Here is a 20,311-nt window from a genome sequence, read left to right as displayed (position 1 = left end):
TCTTTTCAAGATTTTCTTATTTAATCACTAGTGTACATATATTTATAGATACATATATATATATATTTAGTCATCTTTTCTCTTTTACCACGTCTTTCAAATATTTTGCTCTTTACTATTTTTCTATTTTTTATTTTATTTTATTATATTTTATTATATTTTCTTCTACTGTACCATGCTGCTGAGTGACTGCTGCTCGTCAAACACATTTCATTGCAATGTTGACCCTGTGCTAACTTGCATATGACAAATAAAACTGAAAACTGATAAAACTGAAAACAGTAAAGGCAAAGGGAACACATCAAGTAAGGATTTCACACTCCCACTCACAACGGCACTTTCAAAGCATAAAGCCAAATATTTCAAAATTTCATTTTGAAGCATTTTAAAAATGAATGTGTTTGAGTTTCATTGCTCCAAAGCAATGTTTTCATATAAGCAAGATAACAACCAGTTTGCAACCATGTAAGTACAGTCCTCTATTGTGAACAGACGTGTTGGCAATCTGTCTGCGTTTATAAATTAGACAACAGTTATTTGCAGATCTTCATCAATCTGCCTGAGAGTGATTGCAGTCGGTCTGAGTTGGACTGCAACTGTTTTGAGTCAGGTTGCCTCCAAGGAGGCAGTTTATTATTTTCCTTTCCTAGTTGGACAGATGGCTGTTGTTTTGTTTTTACTGTAGTGTGCTGGGCCATTAATGGCTCAGGGGCTGCAGCGTATCTGCGCCAACACCTAAGGCCAACGTGGAATCACCGGTCAGACTAACATAAAGAAAGAATCTGTTAAATTACACATTTGTATTCATTAAGTCACAGACAATGAAAACAAGCAGAAATCAAGATGTAATATTTTTATAATTTTATTGATGTTAAATTAAAGTCCCAGCTTAGTTATGTTGTCAGTGCAAGTCACTTCAATCTGTATAGCACCAAAGGAAACAATGGTGTTTTCAAGGTGCTTCACACTGTAAGGTAACAACTTACAGTATTAAAAAGAAAACCCCAAAAGAACAAACCCCTCTGAGCAAGCACGAGGCGACAGTGGGAAGGAAAAACTCCCTTTTAAGAGGAAGAAACCTTCGACAGAACCAGGCTCAGGGCGGGGTGGCCATCTGCCGCGACCATTCCTGGGGATTTCAAAAATGACTTGATCTGATCTAAATGTAAAACTAGCTCATTTAAAGTGTCCAGTGAGTTTTAGAAAATATTTTGCTGTTGATATCACGATGTCACTATAAAGTGGAAACTTTGTTTCTTCCCTTACACCTCCCAAAAAATGCCCGCACCGATGAGAAGCACTTAGATATGCAACTTGGTTCTGTGAATATCTTTCTTTTGAAAGTTTTAACAATATCTTCATCAAGATCTTGGAAGTTTAATTGCCAGAATGTCACCAAAGATGCATGCTTCCATCTTTTACAGAGGGATTTGAAAACCCTCTCGCTGAGTTTCTTGAACTTCTCTGGTGGGATTTTGTCGTATCTGGCCCTGATTTCAGTCCAGATTTTCATGGTAAGCCGGTTGGAGATGGCTTCAGCACTTTCAATGCTGAAGACTGTGCCTGATTTTTTTGAAACCTGGGAAATCAGTCCTTCCACAAAGATTTCCACTGAAAATCTGCATCTTTCTTTCTTTTCATATGATTCCAGTCTATCAGTAACTGTTACTGCCAACAGGTGTTCTTGGAATACTGAAGTAGTTATGATATTAAATATTGGTTGTTCCATTAAATTCATTGAATCCTCCTCCCCACTCCTCCCCATTTCCAATGATATTAGTGACAATTTATGTAATTTGTCACAAATATCAGTGAAAATCGCATTAGCAATGCAGTCAAAATAATTCTGCACTTTTCGGTCTAAATGCAAATCCATCCCCTTGAATTTGTCCAAGAGTAGATCCAACAAACGTTTTTGGTGAGAATGAGGGCACTTTAAAAGTTTACCAAGCTTTGAAAGCACAGCCTGAATTAATGTCTCTAACCATCTTTCAAAGTCTAAGGTTTTTTCAGGTGGCTCACAGTCTACAGAAGATCTGTGATGCTGTATCTTTTTATATGACTCCGTTTGACTTACGTTTGTTAACGGTGGGATGCTGGCTTCATGTTCAACACAGGATTTCTGCTGCTGGGGATCTGGAATTGGATTGTTTTCTGCTTTTGCAGCACTGTGTTGGTCAGCATTTTGACAGCTTTCTTCTGTGTTAGCTGTTTCTTGGCTGTTAGCATCTATATTCTGTGCTGTATCAAACTCCTGCTCAGCAGAATCGTCCAAAAATTTCACACGTGACAAAACCGTTTTGCCAGTAGTGGTGTGGACAGAACAGTTTTCATGTACAGGGGAGTTCTGGGAAGACCTCAGTGGTGATACTGCTACTGACTGTGCACACAGGTCCATTACGTCCTCTACAAAACCTACAAGCCGCTTAGCGGTAAAGCAATCCGGATAGCCTGAGATAAGCTCTCCCCACTGCTTGATCGAAAAACTACTGAACAAGTTATTCAAGAGGGATACCAAAGCATGTACTGTAGAATTATCCCCATTGGTCTGAACTGTTTCATCATTTGTCATTGTGTTACAGTTCGAGCTTGCCATTTCACTTTTTTGTTTTTTATGTCTAAAATGTTGTTTTGTGTTAAACTCCGTGTTTGAACGTTTAAAGCGCTGCTGTCCCGCTGTGTGAATGCGTTTCAACTGAACAGCCAGGTCTATATATAAGGTCGGTTTAAGGTTTCTTTGTAACGTCACCTGACGTTTCTTTGTAACGTCAGGTGACGTTACAAAGAAACGTCACCAGTCAAAGGACTGGCCCGCCCCGTCATAACGAAAGGGGCGGGACAAATCTGTTGCTTAGCAACTGAAAAAAAGGCACACCGCGCTGAATGCTACATCCGGCCTGCGACGGTACACCGCCTCCGCACCACCGTTTAAACATGAAGTGTGGATGTTAGAAGATCCCAAATATGGTGAGCTACTGGGAAATTACTCACGTTTTTGTTCTTGAGAGTGAGCGATAATAAGCGACATTTTATTGAGAAATTACAGTAGTCTGTCTACAAAAACTACAAAAATGACCTAAATAAGACAGAAGTACACATTCATTTTTATCGTTTTGTCAACAACAGGGCGCATGAGGTTTGTTCAGTATTTGTTGTGTCTACAAGGCTCAGGCGCCCCCATGAAGTGTCTTATTTGTATAGTTGAAAGCATTATAAAGGAACGCAAAACTAAATTACATATAATTATAATTCTTGGCACTTTCTGGTGTGTGTGAGTTAGTGTTTCTCTTTTATGATTTGTGGGTCCAGCATCAAATTCAGAATCCTTCCCATCACACATGAGGTCTTGAATAATCATCTTATTTTAAAGACCTCGTAGTTTGATAGTTTGCTCTCAGACTGTGGGCTTCCTTGTGGTTTTTAGGATATTTAGAAGTAGAAGGGGATCATCCTTCTGTGGAACCAGCTCCCAGTTTGAATGCAGGAGACGGACACTATCTCTACTTTTAAGATTAAGTTTCAAAGTTACCTTTTTGCCAACGCATATAGCTAGGGCTGAATCAGGTGACCATGAATCCTCCCTTAGTTACCCTGGGACTACCCTGCTGGGGGATTCCCACCATGTGTTTATACACCTCTCTGCATTCAATAATTAGTTCTTGTTCATCTCTGGCTCTCGTCCACAGTGTGTCTTTTGTCCCCTTTTTCGTCTCCTCATCCCCAAAGGGTCGCAGCGGGCCGCCCCTCCCTGACCGTGGTTCTGCCAGAGGGTGCTTCCTGTTAAAAGTGAGTTGTTCCTTCCCACTGTATTGAGGTTTTTTCTTTTTAATTGTAGACTTTCTACCTTACAATCTATACCACCTCGAGGAGACTGTTGTTGTGATTCAGCTCTGCATAAATACAATTAAATCGAATTAAGTGGGTTCAGCTGTTTTGTGAAATAAATGTGAGTGACATGGTAAGTAATAGCCTGCATGTAACTCATGGTAAGAAGAGCAATATCGCCCCCTCCTGGTTCAACCTTTTTTTCTTTGCAGTAATCTTTCCAATAATAATACATATGCACTAACCTCATGCTTGCTGTTAACAATAGCCTAAAGACACAAAATCAAGTTTAGTTTTTTCCTTAAGTTTATGTTTTTTTTTATATGGTTGGCATTTATTTTGTTTCTTTTTAATAATTATATTGATTCTATTGATTGTTTGCCAAGCACTGAGGTCTCTGCTTAGACTGTGCTACTGGGATCACTGATTTAAAAATGAGGCAAAAGCACCAAAGTTGTGCTCAAAAATAGTACAGTGAGCTACAAGCTGTTGCTGTAGTAATTCTAACACACTTATTGTTTTTAAATACATACATGTTTAGTTCTTTTAAACCTAATTATATTTTTTTTTTTTGCAAAAGTGTCACCTAAACACCCAAATATACGTAATTCAAAACTTACTTTAATTATTACCCATTTGGCTGGTAACATGGACCCAGTCTGATGGATAGTTACTGAACAGATAGTCTTTTCTTTAAAGGCTGCATTCAGAGCAAATCATTGTAAAAACAAGACAAGTCAATAAAAAACAAGTAATAACTATAATACTAAACTACAATAGAGAGAAAATCCAGTAAATATAATTATATTATGTAAAAAATATACAAATATTTACCTCTAATTTAAAAAGACATTACAAGGGTACTAGTTTCATTTTAATCTAAACATAATCTAAATTGACACTAAATCAGTTTAAATATTACAGCTGAAGGTGATTTTAATAAATGTACTGCTGCTTGACTTTGTTTTACTACTGCAGTATAATTTATCATGTACAAAAGCTCCAAATGTTGTTTCTCTGACTTAATGTTCTGATGACGTTTGTGTTACTTTGCAGGAAATAGTCAGGACCCAGATGAACCTGTGCTGGAATTCAGTGTGGGTGAGTAATATGAGCATTTATGAAGGCTGTCCATGACCTGTAATTAAATTTAGCGTCATTAGTGCCACTCATTGCAAGTGACAGTGCACATGCTTTCAGCATGGAGTCTGCTCTTATGGTAGCAAAATAAATTCAGAAAATCTCCATCAAAAAGCAGCTCAGCAGCAGAAATATATATGGTCAGCTGGTTGTGAGTTAATGAGCATGTGAAATCAGTGTGAACATTTTGAAACAACAACTCTCCAACCTCGTAATTGTAAGACTGCCTGTGCAGCCACAGGAGCCTTCAGAGAGTCTTCCTGCTTGTCTCTTGGGTTGATTTGCTCGTGTTTTCTCACCCAGTCAATGACTGTAAAAGGGCTGGACTAATTGGAGGCAGGTGTAATTGATTGCACTGATATGCTAGTCTACTTATAGCCCACATTACAAACACTGCTGTGTTATTTTGTCTCTCAGTGCAGGTATGTAATGTGACAAAACCTCTAATGATCTGATATGTTTGGGATGGATGGGCTGTGAATTATATAGTGAATTGTCTTATTTTGTCGCTCTGTGCAGGCTTTCTACTTACAGGGTGGTGGGTCTCAGAGGACAATTGCTACCCCTGTTGAAGTGAACAACGTGTGGAGTGCAACTGGCTTTGTGGCATAGCTGGCTCTGGCCTTGGACTGTGTGTTTTTACTTTGTACCTAAATGGGACACTGGACTTTTAACTACTATTCATTGTGTTTATAAATAAAATTTTAGAATTTTATTGACTGTCATCTTTTTGCCCACGGTGGAGACGGTTGGTCAGACCTAGAATCTGTGTGTGTGTGTGTGTGTGTGTGTCTGTGTGTGTCATCAGCAGGGTTTTGCATAAAAGAGTGTGAGCAGGTCAAAAGGTCAATTCATTTATTGTAGTTTTATGGCAGCACCCTCTAGTGGCCTTGAAGCAAACAGTCTCCTAACTAAGCCATGGCATCTCTGGTCTCTCCTACTTTTGTGTGCTCTGCTGGAGGAGCAGCATTGGATCTAGTGATACTGAGTAAGCTGATTAGGACAGGCCTGGAGAAATGTGGTTTGCATGAAGTATCAGGAAAAAAACAACCTTGTATTGTAAAATAATAATACACGAATAATAAATACTTTTCATGACATTCAGATTTCTGGACTCACGAGTTCATAGAACATTAATGTTACGAAACATTGAGAAGTCTTAAAACTACATTGTATACTTATTATTTATTTACTTTAATCAGATTTGACTGGTATTTTTAAACATTAAGTTTTTGTTCCTTCAACTATTGTATTTAAGCTTATGACTCACTCACAGTATGTTTATATAACTGCCTAAAAAACGGTGAGGATGTGGCCGCAGTGGCTGAGAAGCAAGAACTTTGCTTTTTCTTCTTTTTTTTTTTCTTTTTTTTTTTTTTTAATTGGGAAGCATAAATGAACATACCAGAAAACCCTGCACGAAGGAGCCATATTTGTTTTTTGTGTGTGCATAAGATGAAGCTTTAGTATTATTATTACACATATGATAAGGATGTTAGCATGCAACACACAAACTCAAGTGGTGTTGCCAAGATAGTTGCTGACTGGCAAGAAACTTCTAGAAGAAATCTGGTGACAGTCCAAAGCACAAATGAACATGTTTAATACTCGTGCAAGACTCTGTGGGAAGGTGCCAGATTGCTGTATTTTGTGTGAATCAGGAAAAGTGCACGGTGATGACTAAAGCTTATAAAACATCTCTCTCCTTATGTGTGCATATATGAGAAAGAAAATTCTGCCAAAGCAACTTTAGCTTCTTGCAAGCATCAGTACACAAAGGATGCTAACACAAAGCTAGCCAAGAACCAAGAGTGATTTTAAAGTTGAACGTATGCCGACCCCAGCAGCCAAAGGGAGCTCCGGGGAGAGCTTCTTGGGGTCCAGTGATGTGTCCTGAAGAGATGACATGAGCTCTCCCTCCTGTAGGCCCACCCCAGCAGTAGGTGCTGTCTGTCTCATTCCGAGTTAACTGCTACTCCTCTACATCTAAACGAGCCAGTTGAGGAGGTTCAGGCATCTGACAAGGGTGCCTCTTGAACGCCTCCTGGGTGAGATGTTCCAGGCATGTCCCACCAGGACAGACAGGACACACCCAGGACATGTTGGGGAGATCACAGCACTCAGCAGAGAATGCCTCAGTGTCCCCCAAATAATGGAGGAGCTGGCTCGGGAGAGTAAGGTCTGGGTCTTCTCTGCTTATGCTACTGCCACCGAAACTGGACACCAGATAAGCTCAGAAAAATGAACAACCTGTTTAAATAAAGGTTAATTTAAAAAAAATGTTTGTCATTAGCTAGTCTGTGTACATGTACTTCTTCTCCAGTGTTGAAAATGTTAAACTCACAACCTGCACATTTTCTGGTTGCATCATCAAATAAATACCCCCAAAAGTAGTCTGAGTACTTTTACACTGGTTTTATGCTGCGATATTTTCAAAGTCTTTCACTGAACACATTCAGTCACACATTGTTCATAATTTATTGGAAGTTTATTGTTTAATGTCCTGTCTAAATAACTTCAGTCACCATTTGTATTCATTAATGAATAACTGACTTCTAATATTAAAAGAAATAGAAACTGTTGTGCTGTTGTTCACGTAGAAGGGCCTGCTGCTGGATGTCCAGACTTTGTGCGTCAGCAGGAGGGTCAGGGTACAGGGTTCGAACCTCCTCATGAGATGTCGTATCTGCTGGATAAAAGCAAGCTACATCACATCTGGGATTGTCCTAGAGCTGCCCTACAGTAACAATCAACTGACTAATATATGAAATACTTGCAGTAGCACAATAATAAACACAAAGCAAAAAAGTGTTTAGTGAAGATAAAAAACCCCATCAAAGTTTTAGTTTGGATAAAGGGAGACAGAGCACCAATCTAAACAAGTCTAAACCATCTGGCACCTCCACACTTGTAAGAACAGCATGACCAAAGTGATTGTAGGAGGAAACAACCTTGACTTCCTTTACATAGCTTAGTACTGAGAATAAAAGAAAAGCATGATTAGAATTATTTGTGCTTCTTCTTCTTTCGGCTGCTCCCTTTAGAGGTCGCTACAGTGGATCATCCGCCTCCATCTCTCTATTTCTAGCATCCTCCTCAGTCACACCAACCCCCTGCATGTCCACCTTCACTACATCCACAAATCCTTTCTGTGGTTGTCTGAAAACATCATCCACGGAGACTCTTGCCTGATCTCATCTGTCAGCCTCTCCATCACCAGTGCAAACAAGAAGGGGCTCAGAGCCTCTCTCTGATGTAATCTCAACCCATCACATACTTCTCTGCCCCTCAGGACTTTCTTATGCAGCACCACAGTTACTCTCTTCGCACCTTATCATAGCCTTCACTCCTACCCTCTCTATGCCTCCCGTCTCCATCCTCTTCAGAGTTGCCTCACTTCCTTCTCTAATTCAATTTTCGTCCAAAGTACTCCTTCTCCCTTCTCAACACACTTTCTTCACATTAGCACATTTCCATCTCTATACTTGGTTACTCTCTTCCAGCACAATTTATGTGCCTTGCCATTCATTAAAAATCATTTTCTCCTTAGTGTCCAGCCTCACATACAACTCACTACAAGCCTTTTCCTGTGCCAGTGACACCTCTCTCTTTGCTGTGCACCTAGCCTTTTAGTACTCCTTCCTTCAGCTCCCTGACTATCCCACTCTTTCTTTGCCAGTCTCTTCCTTGAATACATTCCTGAATCTGTTATTATTTGTGCAATGAAACTTAAATCAAGAAAGATTTTGCTTTTACAGTCTCACTGCAGGTTGATACATTATAAGCACTCCTGTGGTTCACATAAGCATTAAAAGCTTGTATTACTCCCTGATGTTTTGCCTGTTAGCATGTGCAGCAGCTGGAGAAGGACTCCTAGCTGAAGACAGGACAGCTTCTCGATGTGCAGATTGGTCGTCTTCTACGAAGAAGCAAAGGAGAAAAACCCCAAATTAAACAGAACAACTACTTCTAATAACAAACAGACGTCTCTCTAAAACCGTGGCAGCAGTTCACCATGTCAAATGCTTTCTTGTCGTGCACAGTGACTATAACAATCAGCCCCACTGGCTGCACTGTCCTGCAGTGACATAAGTTAATTCAGCATTGCTATAAAACAATGAGGCTATTACGTTTGACCTGTACTTGCAGAATACATTCCAAAGCTTTTGTTCCCTAAAGCATTCGTCCTTCTTTGTGAGCAGTTTGTGACAAAAGAAAAGCCCAGAAACAGGCACCAGTTCAAAGGCATTTCTCAGATGATTTGCTGTAAACTTGAATACAAGCACAGATGAATAAATGTCTTGGAAAACATTGTACTGAATACATTCTTCACTACGAATATCAAATTAAGATCACACGTTAACAGCCCAGAGTTAGTATCGTGTCTTTGCCTCACCACATCTGGGGGTTAACTGGGTTAAATTCAACATAGCAGCGTCTCTAAATGACTGATTCTAAGCCTGGCACAAAAGATAGAAATCCCTGTTGTTCTGGCATCTTATGCCTGCACACATTACCCTGCTGTTCAGTGGTGCCTGACTGCAATACCTGTTTACCAGATTGTAGTGGGTCTCGTGTGAATCTGTGCAACCCATCTGAACCTCCAGTTGTCACCGCTCTTTCCTCAGACACCAACGTAAGGCTGACAGCAAACTGAACACTTCCTGTTGATCATCTGAAGCACGACAGGGGACTGAAGGCAGGGCAGGGATCAGGAAAATAAAGGTTTATAATTTGCACAAATCTTACCTTGCTGGCTGGGAATTTCATTGGGTGGTGGGTGGTTTGGTGCTGACACTGAGCAATTCTGTGAATGCATTTTTATTTATTTATAGAGTTGTCATACAGGGCAAAATGTGAAAAAATTTGCAGTCTTTGCAATGAGTTACTCAGAGTTCTAGACGAGCGCTGGCTAAAAACAGAGGAGGGCCTAGATGGCGCAAGATTTGCCAGCTTTTTCTGCAAGGTTGGGATGGGCGGAGAGGGCTGCCTCTGCAGGACGACAACTAGATTCTTTCTTTGTCATTCTTTGACAACGACACAGCGAGCTGAAGCGCTCCTGTCTTTTCAGGCTTACTGTACCTCATAATTCGACCGTGAGTCTCTCTCCACCCTGGTGGCCTGAGGTACCTTCTTAGTCTCTTTTTCCTGCCTCACCACCTTTTCCTCCTTCTGCTGACGTGTTTCAGCTTCATGGATCCTGCCTTGGTTTTTCAGCTTATGCTGCAGAGTAGATAAAACTATCTCTCAAAGTCCACTCCATTGTGATACACATATATTTAACATTACTGTTTCTCATTTTCTAAAGCTTAAAACAACACTAATTTGCTTTAAGACCAAGAGTGCAGCAGGTCAACTATCACAGTAAATATAAGGACTTTTTGTCAATAGGTTGTTGCATTTGCTTTGTAATGCTGACTTCACACAAACTGGACGGCAACACGTTTTTCAACTCGAGCAATCTAAACATCACCACAGTTAAATCAAACCAGTCGTCGTCTGATTTTTGTTATGTTTAAAAACTATAGTGTCACTGTCTGCCTGAGAAATATTCTGCTACAAGTGGGCTTTGGTATTGTTTTTCTCTCCTTTTCTCTCCCTCTATTGCCTGGGCGGAGGCCATTGTGGGCTCCCGCCTTTGGCCTACATACCTGGGAGATGGTGAACACCTGCGTCTCATTAACCGGCCTCTACTTACGGGAAGAAGTTAGACTGCTCTTTGCTGGATTGTTGCTTGACTCATGTTAGTGAAGTCCTGGCTAGGACACTAGTAATCTAGTTCTCTTGGATTTTGAATCTTGTGCTAACACGTCGTTTCCCTGTGTACAGACACCCTGGACCTGCCCTTGTTCCTTACAGAAATTCTGGTACGAGAGAGGAGTGAGAGACTGGTGAGACGCCAAGAGAGACAGAAGGAGAGTGAGTGTGTTCCCCCTGCTTTTCCCTGCAGATTCCCTGGAGACCTGATCCCTGCACCCTTGTCTATAGCACTTTGACACTGTCGCACATTTAACTTGGTCTAACACAGGGCCATATAGGTTTTTCCCCTCTTAATAATAAACAACTTCATTTAGGAATTGCATTTTGTGTTTATTTGTGTCATCTTTGTTTAATATTTAAATGTATTCATCAATTTCAGAGAAAGCTCACATACTCAATACCAACAAGAAGAAAGAACTACAAATGACTAAAGTTGCAGTGAGGAAGTGAGATCTGACTAATGACAGGAAGTAAAAAGAGTCATCAGTTCAGAGACTGTGACGGTTGAGATCGACAACAAGAAAGACGTGAGGCAGAGAAGCACGATGGATGAATTCAGATGGATTCAAATGTTTTTATCTCTGATGCTGATGATTCTGATTCCAGGTAAGGATACAGGAAACATTTTATTAGCAACAAAACTAAATATTATCAGTATTACTATGGTCAATAAACTTTACAGTAAATAAGAAAGCTGAGCATGTACTGTTGTTTTAGGGAAATATGGGACATGTTTACAGACCCGAGTCTAAAATCTTCGCTCTGATTGTAAAACTGCTGCATTCTAATTTATCTTTCATATTTCTCATCAATCTTCTCAACAGTATCTGAAACAGAAATATCCATTTTTATGAAAGTTGGAGATGACGTCACTCTGCCTTGTCTAAATGTGATAGATGAGCAGAATAACTGTGACAGTACTGAGTGGACATTTGTTTCAAGACACAAAACAACAGTAGAGCTGATCACACTTGGACAGACAAAGTCAAATCAGACAGACTGAGTGTTACAGCGAACTGTTCTCTGGTTATTAAGAAGCTCACATTTGAGGAAGTTGGTCTTTATTCATGCCTACAGTACAAATTAGGAGAAATACAAACTCTAAACGCTCTGGTTCATCTGTCTCAGGTTAATCTTTTTATTATTAGTCATTGGGAAGCACCTACAAAGAAATCCGTCACAATGAGAACCTGTTCAAACCATTTGATTTTGTGACCAAAGGTGCTGGTGTAATGACTTGTAATTGTGACAGCCCTGACACTTTGATATAAGTACTTGCTTTTGATGAATATATTATCTGTTTTGATTAAGGGACTTGCTTTTGAAGCATTGACTACTTATTTTGAGCAACTGACTTTTCTTTTTGATGAGGTGACTCACTTTTGCGAGTTATCCACCATGTTTTGCAGTTTGCACCAATTGTTTTGAGAAGAGCCTTAGTAGTGGTGCAGAGATCAATTTTGTTGTGAGAAATGCACCAAAGCAACTGAGAAAAACTGTAAGCTGCTCTGTGGTGACATATGGACAGTGTCATCACACCGTGAATTGGCTGATTAAACGTCAAGATATGAACAAAGATGACAAAGAAATACTGACCTCACAGACTGACTGCTCCACTACTGTGACCCGTTGGAAGTCTCACTATATCTATCCATCAAGATATGAGAAAATGAAGTGTGACGTGACTGATGCTAACACAGGAAGTGTGCAGCTGTTTACCTTTAGCTGTCAGACCTCAGATGAGGAAACAGGTGAGCTCACGATCAGCTGTTTAAAACAACTAAAAATAGCTAAAATATTAATTAGATGTATTTCAGGTGTTTGGGCAAAATAGCTTTTGTTGTGTTTATAATTTTGGGGCGATCGTGGCTCAAGAGTTGGCAGTTTGTCTTGTAATCGGAAGGTTGCCGGTTTGAGCCCCGGCTCCGACAGTCTCGGTCGTTGTGTCCTTGGGCAAGACACTTCACCTGTTGCCTACTGGTGGTGGTCAGAGGGCCCGGTGGCGCCAGTGTCCGGCAGCCTCGCCTCTGTCAGCTTGTGGGGATAGGTTAATTGATTAATCCAAAGTGCCCATAGGTGTGAATGCGGGAGTGAATGTGAGCGCGAATGATGTCTTTGTGTGTTGGCCCTGCGACAGACTGGCGACCTGTCCAGGGTGTACCCCGCCTCTCGCCCTATGACAGCTGGGAGAGGCTCCAGCACCCCCCGCGACCCTAAGAAGGATAAGTGGAAGCGAACGGATGGATGGATGGATGGAAGGGGAGACCTTGGCAGTACAATAATGGTAACATTTAACAATTTCAACCTAACACTCAAAAACACAAAAGAAAAGAAAACTAAGAACTAATGGAAAGAATATAACTGAAACCACAGGTAATAATAAACACAATGCCAATTTATTTGTCTCACAATCTGATACATTTGGTTTTGGGTTTTTTGCTTGTTTTTCACAGGTACATTATGATAAAGATGATGTTTCAATAAAGTATGAAAGCACTGGAGGCTCTGGTGTTTCTGTCAGATACCACTGATCCACAACATCAGCTCAGCAGAAAAAAACTGCTGTTGTATTATCAGTATAATCTTATCTAGTTTAATAGATTTAATCCTATTGTTACGGCTCTGGCCATCTTTTGAATCACAGTGGCTGGATTTTGCTGGCAGCTGCTGATTGGTTCCATCATCAAGTGGCTGTTTTAAAAATCCTCTCCAGCAGTCTCCCCGGCAGTAGCTGACAGCAGCAGCAGGCCCGTCCTTGGCCTCCAAACCATCTATGACAGATCTGGGTGTGTGATTTCAGAGAACTGCCAAGTTTTGTATTTAGTGTGTTGATACTTTGACTTTTAACTAAGCACTGAAGCAGAAAGAGAGAACTGCCTTATTATTTTCTATCATTTTTTTTCTTGTTTATTCAATTAGCGAGTTGGGGGTAGCGCTCGGCTTTTGTTTGTTTTAGATTTCTAAATGACCGTTATGGGTTTTGTAGCATGAGTTTATTGACCGTTAAATACCATTAAATCTGTATCAGTTTCTTCCTTCTTATTGCTTACAATAATGTCATCTGGAGATAAAATGTTTTTCTATTCATTTGTTATCTGCCCACAACTAGTTTTGCTCTAAATGAATGCCTGGCTCATTAGGTGTTTGTCTGGTCTCTAGATTTATTTGTCTTTTTTCATTTCCTATTTTATTTTGGTTAGTTTTCTTTCATTTCTTGGTAGCTTTACTAACACCTTTGCCAACTCTGCCGTGATTGCCTTGAGCTGGGTGTATTTACCTTCACCGGTTTCTGCCTCCCAATTTGTGTCTTGTCTTCCCTTTGCCCTTTTTAGTTTACTGCCTTTGCTGTGATAGTTTCCCTAACTAATCTTATCTTCCTTGCGTCAAGCTGGATTTTGATTTTGGGTGTCCTGTTTTTACTGTTCTTATTTTGTATTTAGCCAAAAGAAAAAAATCCACTGTGTAACTTGAATAATACCGACAGGCCTGTGACTGAAACACTGGTTATCACAAATAAGGTGTTCGTGATATATTTGTTGAATTTAATTTGCTGAACTCTAGGGTTTTAAACACTAGAGCATATTGATGAGCATATTAATATATTATATATAACATATTAATGAGCATACTTATTTACCAATTTCACAGATTATTGTTAAATGCTACTGCTGATAACCCCTGAACCACAGCCTCTATTCTCACCACTTACCGTTTTCTGTCAGAAACCAAGAGTGTTGCTACGAACCCAAAACATTTGGGGGCCTTACCTTCCCTTAATTTTTTTAGATTTTCACTTGTAACAGCAGATTCTTAAAAAAACAGTAAAATGAGCACACCACATTGTAACGAACACACTTCCTCTCCACCTCATCAGGGGGAAATTACTTAAGATTAACGGTGAGGAACTGTTGGGTTTCACTCCAATAGCATTATCTGCTATATTTCCTGTACCTGCAGTTGTAAAATCAATTCATCTCACTTATGTTGGTTAAGGAGTTGAGTCTGACACATTAACTGTCATGCACCTTCTGATTTAAAATATTTAAAAAAGGGGAGCTGCATTATTCCAAAAAATATCTCACATTCGACTTCTTTATTCATTATTTTCTTTTCAATGTCAAACACATCAATGTCACAAATCAACTGTGAGAATGACAAAAATATGAACCTGCCAAGTCTTCATATAAATTTCCTTTAGAAAAAATGTTTCAGAAAAGCTGATTTACTCCAGCTGTGTAACATTATCATCAACATAAATGAGAGACGACTAAAAATTGCTAAATTTGTGGTGAAACATGACAAATGACAGGAAGTACAAACCGTCCTGAAGGGTCATCAGTTCAGAGACTGTGACAGTTGAGACTGAGAACAAGAACGAAGTGAGACAGAGAAGCAGAATGGATGAATTCAGATGGATTCAAATGTTTTTATGTCTGATGCTGATGATTCAGATTGTAGGTAAGGATAGAGGAAACATTTTTATAGCAGTGAAATAATAATCGTATCAATATTATTACAATCACTTACCAATAACATGAATAAGACAGCTGAGCATGATCTGCTGTTTCAGGGAAGCATGTTTATAAAGTTGTTTCTAAATTGATTTTCACTCTTATTGTAAAAAGTGCTGTATTCTAATGTTTTTTTATTGGTTTTCTTCAATGAAGATTGTTGATGACGTCATTCAGCCTTGTCTAAATGTGATGACCAGAATAACTGTGATGGTACTAAATGTTTTTTTATTTCAAGAAACTAACAGCACAGCTGATCAACCTTCGACAGATCGGTGAAAAGGCCACAACTAAACCAGACAGATTGATTATTGAGGTGAAATGTTCTCTCTCTGTTATAAAGTATTACCCTATTTACTCAGCAGGATACAACACAGTGAAGTGTGAGGTGACTGATACAGACACAGGAAGAGTGCAGCCATTTACCTTCAGCCCTCAGGTGAGGAAACAGGTGAGCTCACGATCAACTGTTTAAGATGACCTCAAATATTAGTTTGATAGATTTTACATTTTTAAGATCTTTTTTTCATTAACAACTTGTGAAATAATGACACACTTTTTGGTTTGCTTTTGTCATTTATTCAGCTGAAGCAAACACAACAAAGGAACCAGCGAGAAAAACTGAAAGCAGCACAAAATCAGAACCAAACACAATCAGCAATCCTTCAAAATCACGTAAGATTATGATGATTAAGCAGGAAAAACACGTTTTCTTTTAGAGTTTTAAGGAGAGTTCATACTTTAGTTTACATCTTTTTTCCTAATGAATATTATTTACATTTTGATGACAGAAAATCACTTACCTATCCTATAGGAAACATAAGATGTAACATTTGATATGATGGTGTGGTTTTGGCAGGAAACATTGTTCACTTGAGTATCATGGCTGTTAAATGGTGTGAAACGTTTTTCAAACATTAACATGCAAAAATGTTTCAAATTTGTTTTGTCTGCTTTATCGCAGCTATTTCGTGGTACATCAATGGAGCTATTGGTTTGGTCGCACTGCTGATAACAGCTGTGTGTCTCATCATAAGGAAAAGAATGAAAGGTGAGAACATTTACAGATACAACATTTGTAAGTTGTTCTATGAATGTTAGAGTTGACTGTTTTTGTCTTTCCAGGAAACAAAATGCAGAAGAATGAAAATCCTGTGAGTTTTGAAACATATAATTAAATATTCCTATATCTGCCACTAAAAAGACAATTAAATAAACCGCTCATCTTTGAGGGAGTGTTAACAAGAACTAAACTGCCTTCATAGAAATGCTTTTCCACCAGATGTAACCGCACTATTGTCTGTTTTTCAGGGACTGAGTTCAAACCCTGCAGAGACTCAAACCAATCAGAACTCGGTGAGATCACCCACTACACCTAGAGTTAAAAACACTTCTTCTTATTCTCTAAAAAATTGTAAATGCATGACACTAACTGAAAAAGCATCCAAAAGATAAGAAAGTTAGGCCAAAAATAAAATCAGTAGACCACACCATGAATCGTAAAACCTGAAGTAAGAGGTCAAAACACAAATGCAATATCTTGAGACACCATTTCTGAGAAATTAAAGTGATGAATGAAGAGTTGTTTATGTTGCATTACAGTGAGACATATTTTCAAGGATAGCTGTTGGCAAAGTAGGATCCAAGTGCAGAACTCAAATCCATGTTAAACTCAAAAAGCAGCTTTATTGCTGACCTTAGCAGGCCAAAATGCAAAACACAAAATAATTCAGGCAACACTAAAAATCTGGAAGTCACAAACTAGCCTCTAAGGAACATAGAACATAACAAAGAACAGAAGCAAACTGGGGCTTTAAATACACATGAGGAGATTGGGCCATAGTGGAGACTAGGAACTCAGTTGTACGGTGGCCCTGAGAGGCCACTGCAACTTAAGAAAACACCAGCAATAAGAAAAATGCTGCAAAAGCACACAAAACACAACGAAAAGAGGAAAAACGACAACGGATATAGGAAAAAACAGATTTCCAAAAGCACAACGTGTTTCTGGGGAGACAATAACCCGACGGACCAGTTGCAGGAACCAAAATATGCTAAGAATTGCGCTGGGAGACACTTAAAAGAAGTGGAGGATTTATCGGTTTTGTGAGGAAAGAAAAGATGAGTGGTATATGTGTTAGCCTAACTATTAGCCTAAAAATCCATCATCAGTATTATATGAATCATGATAAAAACACACCTAGCATTTTTTGCGTCCCTGCAACTGGTCCGTCGGGTTATTGTCTCCCCAGAAACACTTCCCTTTGCTTTTGGAAATCTGTTTTTTCCTATTTCTGTTTTCGTTTTTCCTATTTACGTTTTTTTTTCCTATGTCTGTTACCATTTTTCTTATTTCTATTTTGTTTTGTGTGTTTTGCAGTGTTTTTTTTTATTGGTAAATGGACTGATTCTTATATAGCAATTTTCTACTCTCCCAGTGCTTTGACTACTGTAGGGGCACTGTAGGGGTGGCTGTAGCTCAGGTGGCAGAGCAGGTCAGCCACTAATCAGAAGGACGGTGGTTCAATCCCAGGCTGCCTCCTGGCTGCATGCCAAATATCCTTGGGCAAGATACTAACCCCATGTTTGCCTACTGGTGGTGGTCAGAGGGCCCGGTGGCGCCAGTGTCCGGCAGCCTCGCCTCTGTCAGTGCGCCCCAGGGCAGCTGTGGCTACAATGTAGCTTGCCATCGCCAGTGTGTGAATGTGTGTGTGAATGGGTGAATGACTGAATGTAGTGTGAAGCGCTTTGGGGTCCTTAGGGACTAGAAAAGCGCTATACAAATGCAGGCCATTTAAACAACATGCCTCATTCACCCATTCATACAAGCACTTCTAAAGGTATAGGTCAATTGAAAAATCTAAATTGCCCATAGGTGTGAATGCAGGAGTGAATGTGAGCGCGAATGGTTGTCTGTCTCTGTGTGTTGGCCCTGCGACAGACTGGCGACCTGTCCAGGGTGAACCCCACCTCTCGCCTTATGACAGCTGGGATAGGCTCCAGCAACCCCGCGACACTAAAAAGGATAAGTGGATGGATGGATATTACTGAGGAGTCAGCATGTTTTTCTCTTCATTGTTTAGGTGGATCCTGAAGTTTCCTATGTCACCATCAGCAACACCTAGAAAACCAAGATAAGGTGTTTTGTTTAGTGATATGTTTGTTTGTTTGTTATTATTTTATCTATATATCAGACAGCTTTTTTCAGGTTCGTGTTGATGATGAAATGATGCAGTGACTTCTGCTCTACTGTCAATTTTAAAATAACATAGTTCAAGCTGTTGAAAAAAAAAGAATTTGCATTTAATGGAAAGACAATTCTTGAATATTGTTTATGGGTCCAACAGATTTAAAGAAACACCAGTTTTTGGGACAGTGCCCAGCTACATTATAATACACTTATTTTTCCTTTTTTTAAATGAAAATATAATTGGTACCAGGAGTTCTTTGCTATGGATATGAGCAGTTGCTCTAAGAGAAGGCTGGATAGAAAACATACAACTAAAACTATTGCTATTGCTAGACTATTGAACAGCACACAGGATTCAGTGCCATGGTCCTAGAGTTTTGAGTTGTATTTGAGTTTCAAATTTGTGTTCTGAAGATCTTCCTTAGCTTCTATTTTTATTATTTATTACCTGTTTTTACTGTTCATCTTATTTTGAATTTTTCCTCTGTCAAAAGAAAAGAAATCCAAAGTATTGAAAGGAATCTATGCTCTTTATTTTGTTCTCATTTTTATGATGATGGGTAGGTTGACAGTTGAGGTCAGGCAGGAGTCTCTGGTCTATTATGTTTGTGGACAACATTAAGAAACAGGTGAAAGACGGCCTGTAGCGGTGGAGGAGTGTTCTGGAGAGAAGTTGTGTGAATGAGAGGGAGACAGGTTTAACAGAGATGCTTCAGGGAGTAGAGGTAATATAGGTGGAGAAATTCAAATACCTGAGGTCAATGAGCCAAAGCAACATTTATGATGTTATTATCATTGTGTAACCACATCATTTCTTTAGGGATTAATACATTTTTCTGATTCTGATTATGTTTTGTTTTTGTCATCCAGCCACTGATCAGCAACATCAACTCAGCAGAGAAAACTGCTGTTATATTATCAATGTCATCTCATCTGGTTTTATAGGTAAATATAAACTAGATGAGAACTTTAAAGCAATGTTAATAGTTTTTGAGTTTCACGCTGTTGTTATTTTAATCTGATAGAAGATGTGTATTCAAGTCTTAATCCTCTCTTATAATATGACTGTTGTTAAATGCCTTTAATGCCTTTATAGTTTGTGTAAGTGAAATATGTGCAGTGTCAAAAGTCCAGTATGAGTTTTATAACATGTCTTTCATGATGATTAAATAGAATCTGAATCAATATCTTGAATATTCTTTTTTATAGTAATGTAATCTGGAAAATATGCATTTCTATTAATTTGGTGAAATTCTATTTTTGCAGAACAAATTTTAAACTCTCACAGTTTATGTCTGAGCACTTTTTTGTGTATTATTCCTTTTGTCCGCCAGAGGTCCTCAGTTTTCCAGTATTTGCACAGTCACCTGTTAGAGACTTAGAAACTTAGACTTAGAGCTTTTTATTGTCATTGTGCAGTTTCTTGCACAGCGAAATTGGGTAGCTGAACCACAAAGGTGCTAAAGTAAGAAGAGAAACCAATATACAACGAAGGCGGAAAATAAATAAATAATTAAATAAATAGAATAAAATAAAAAACAGTGTATATGTATACATATGTGAGTGGAACTATATACATGGTGTATGTGTAGGAAACATTGAAACAGACTGGGACCAAAATAATTGCACATAAGCCAAAAATATTGCACAGAACATGGAAAGACTGAGATATTGCACATAGATGATCAACAGCAGTGTCAGGGTGGATGTGTTGGGGAAGTCTTTACACACTCTTAGTTTGCATTAAGAGTTCTGACAGCCCACGAGAAGAAGTTGTTCTTTAGTCTGTTGGTTTTGCACCTGATGGATCTGAGCCTTTTTCCAGAGGGCAGGATGTTGAAGAGGTGGTGGTTAGGATGGAGGTGGTCCTTTATAATTGCCCTGG

General features: G+C 39.2%; 2 long non-coding RNA genes across 3 annotated transcripts; both read left to right on the top strand.

The window, feature by feature from the left end:
* The first annotated feature begins 2,829 nt into the window (after positions 1-2,829).
* LOC146652610 (uncharacterized) lies at positions 2,830-6,451 on the top strand. Its single transcript, XR_014907605.1, has 4 exons — positions 2,830-2,967; positions 3,687-3,786; positions 4,882-4,926; positions 5,485-6,451. It is a non-coding gene; the product is annotated as an uncharacterized LOC146652610 (long non-coding RNA).
* Positions 6,452-10,641: 4,190 nt separating this feature from the next.
* Positions 10,642-19,497, top strand: LOC146652609 (uncharacterized). Of its 2 annotated transcripts, none has more exons than XR_014907599.1 (5): positions 10,642-11,331; positions 12,863-13,009; positions 15,602-15,687; positions 15,822-15,911; positions 16,201-16,288. It is a non-coding gene; the product is annotated as an uncharacterized LOC146652609 (long non-coding RNA). The 2 variants fall into 2 exon arrangements; XR_014907600.1 differs by lacking the exon at positions 10,642-11,331 and adding an exon at positions 18,320-19,497 and having other exon boundaries at positions 11,965-13,009; positions 16,201-16,592.
* Positions 19,498-20,311: the final 814 nt, after the last annotated feature.

The sequence above is a fragment of the Rhamphochromis longiceps genome, linkage group LG15 (genome assembly GCF_057381845.1).
Source record: "Rhamphochromis longiceps isolate RC_006_pf linkage group LG15, R_longiceps_female_GT1.1, whole genome shotgun sequence".
NCBI classification, from domain to species: Eukaryota; Metazoa; Chordata; class Actinopteri; order Cichliformes; family Cichlidae; genus Rhamphochromis; species Rhamphochromis longiceps.
This window is presented reverse-complemented; position numbering and strand designations above follow the sequence as displayed.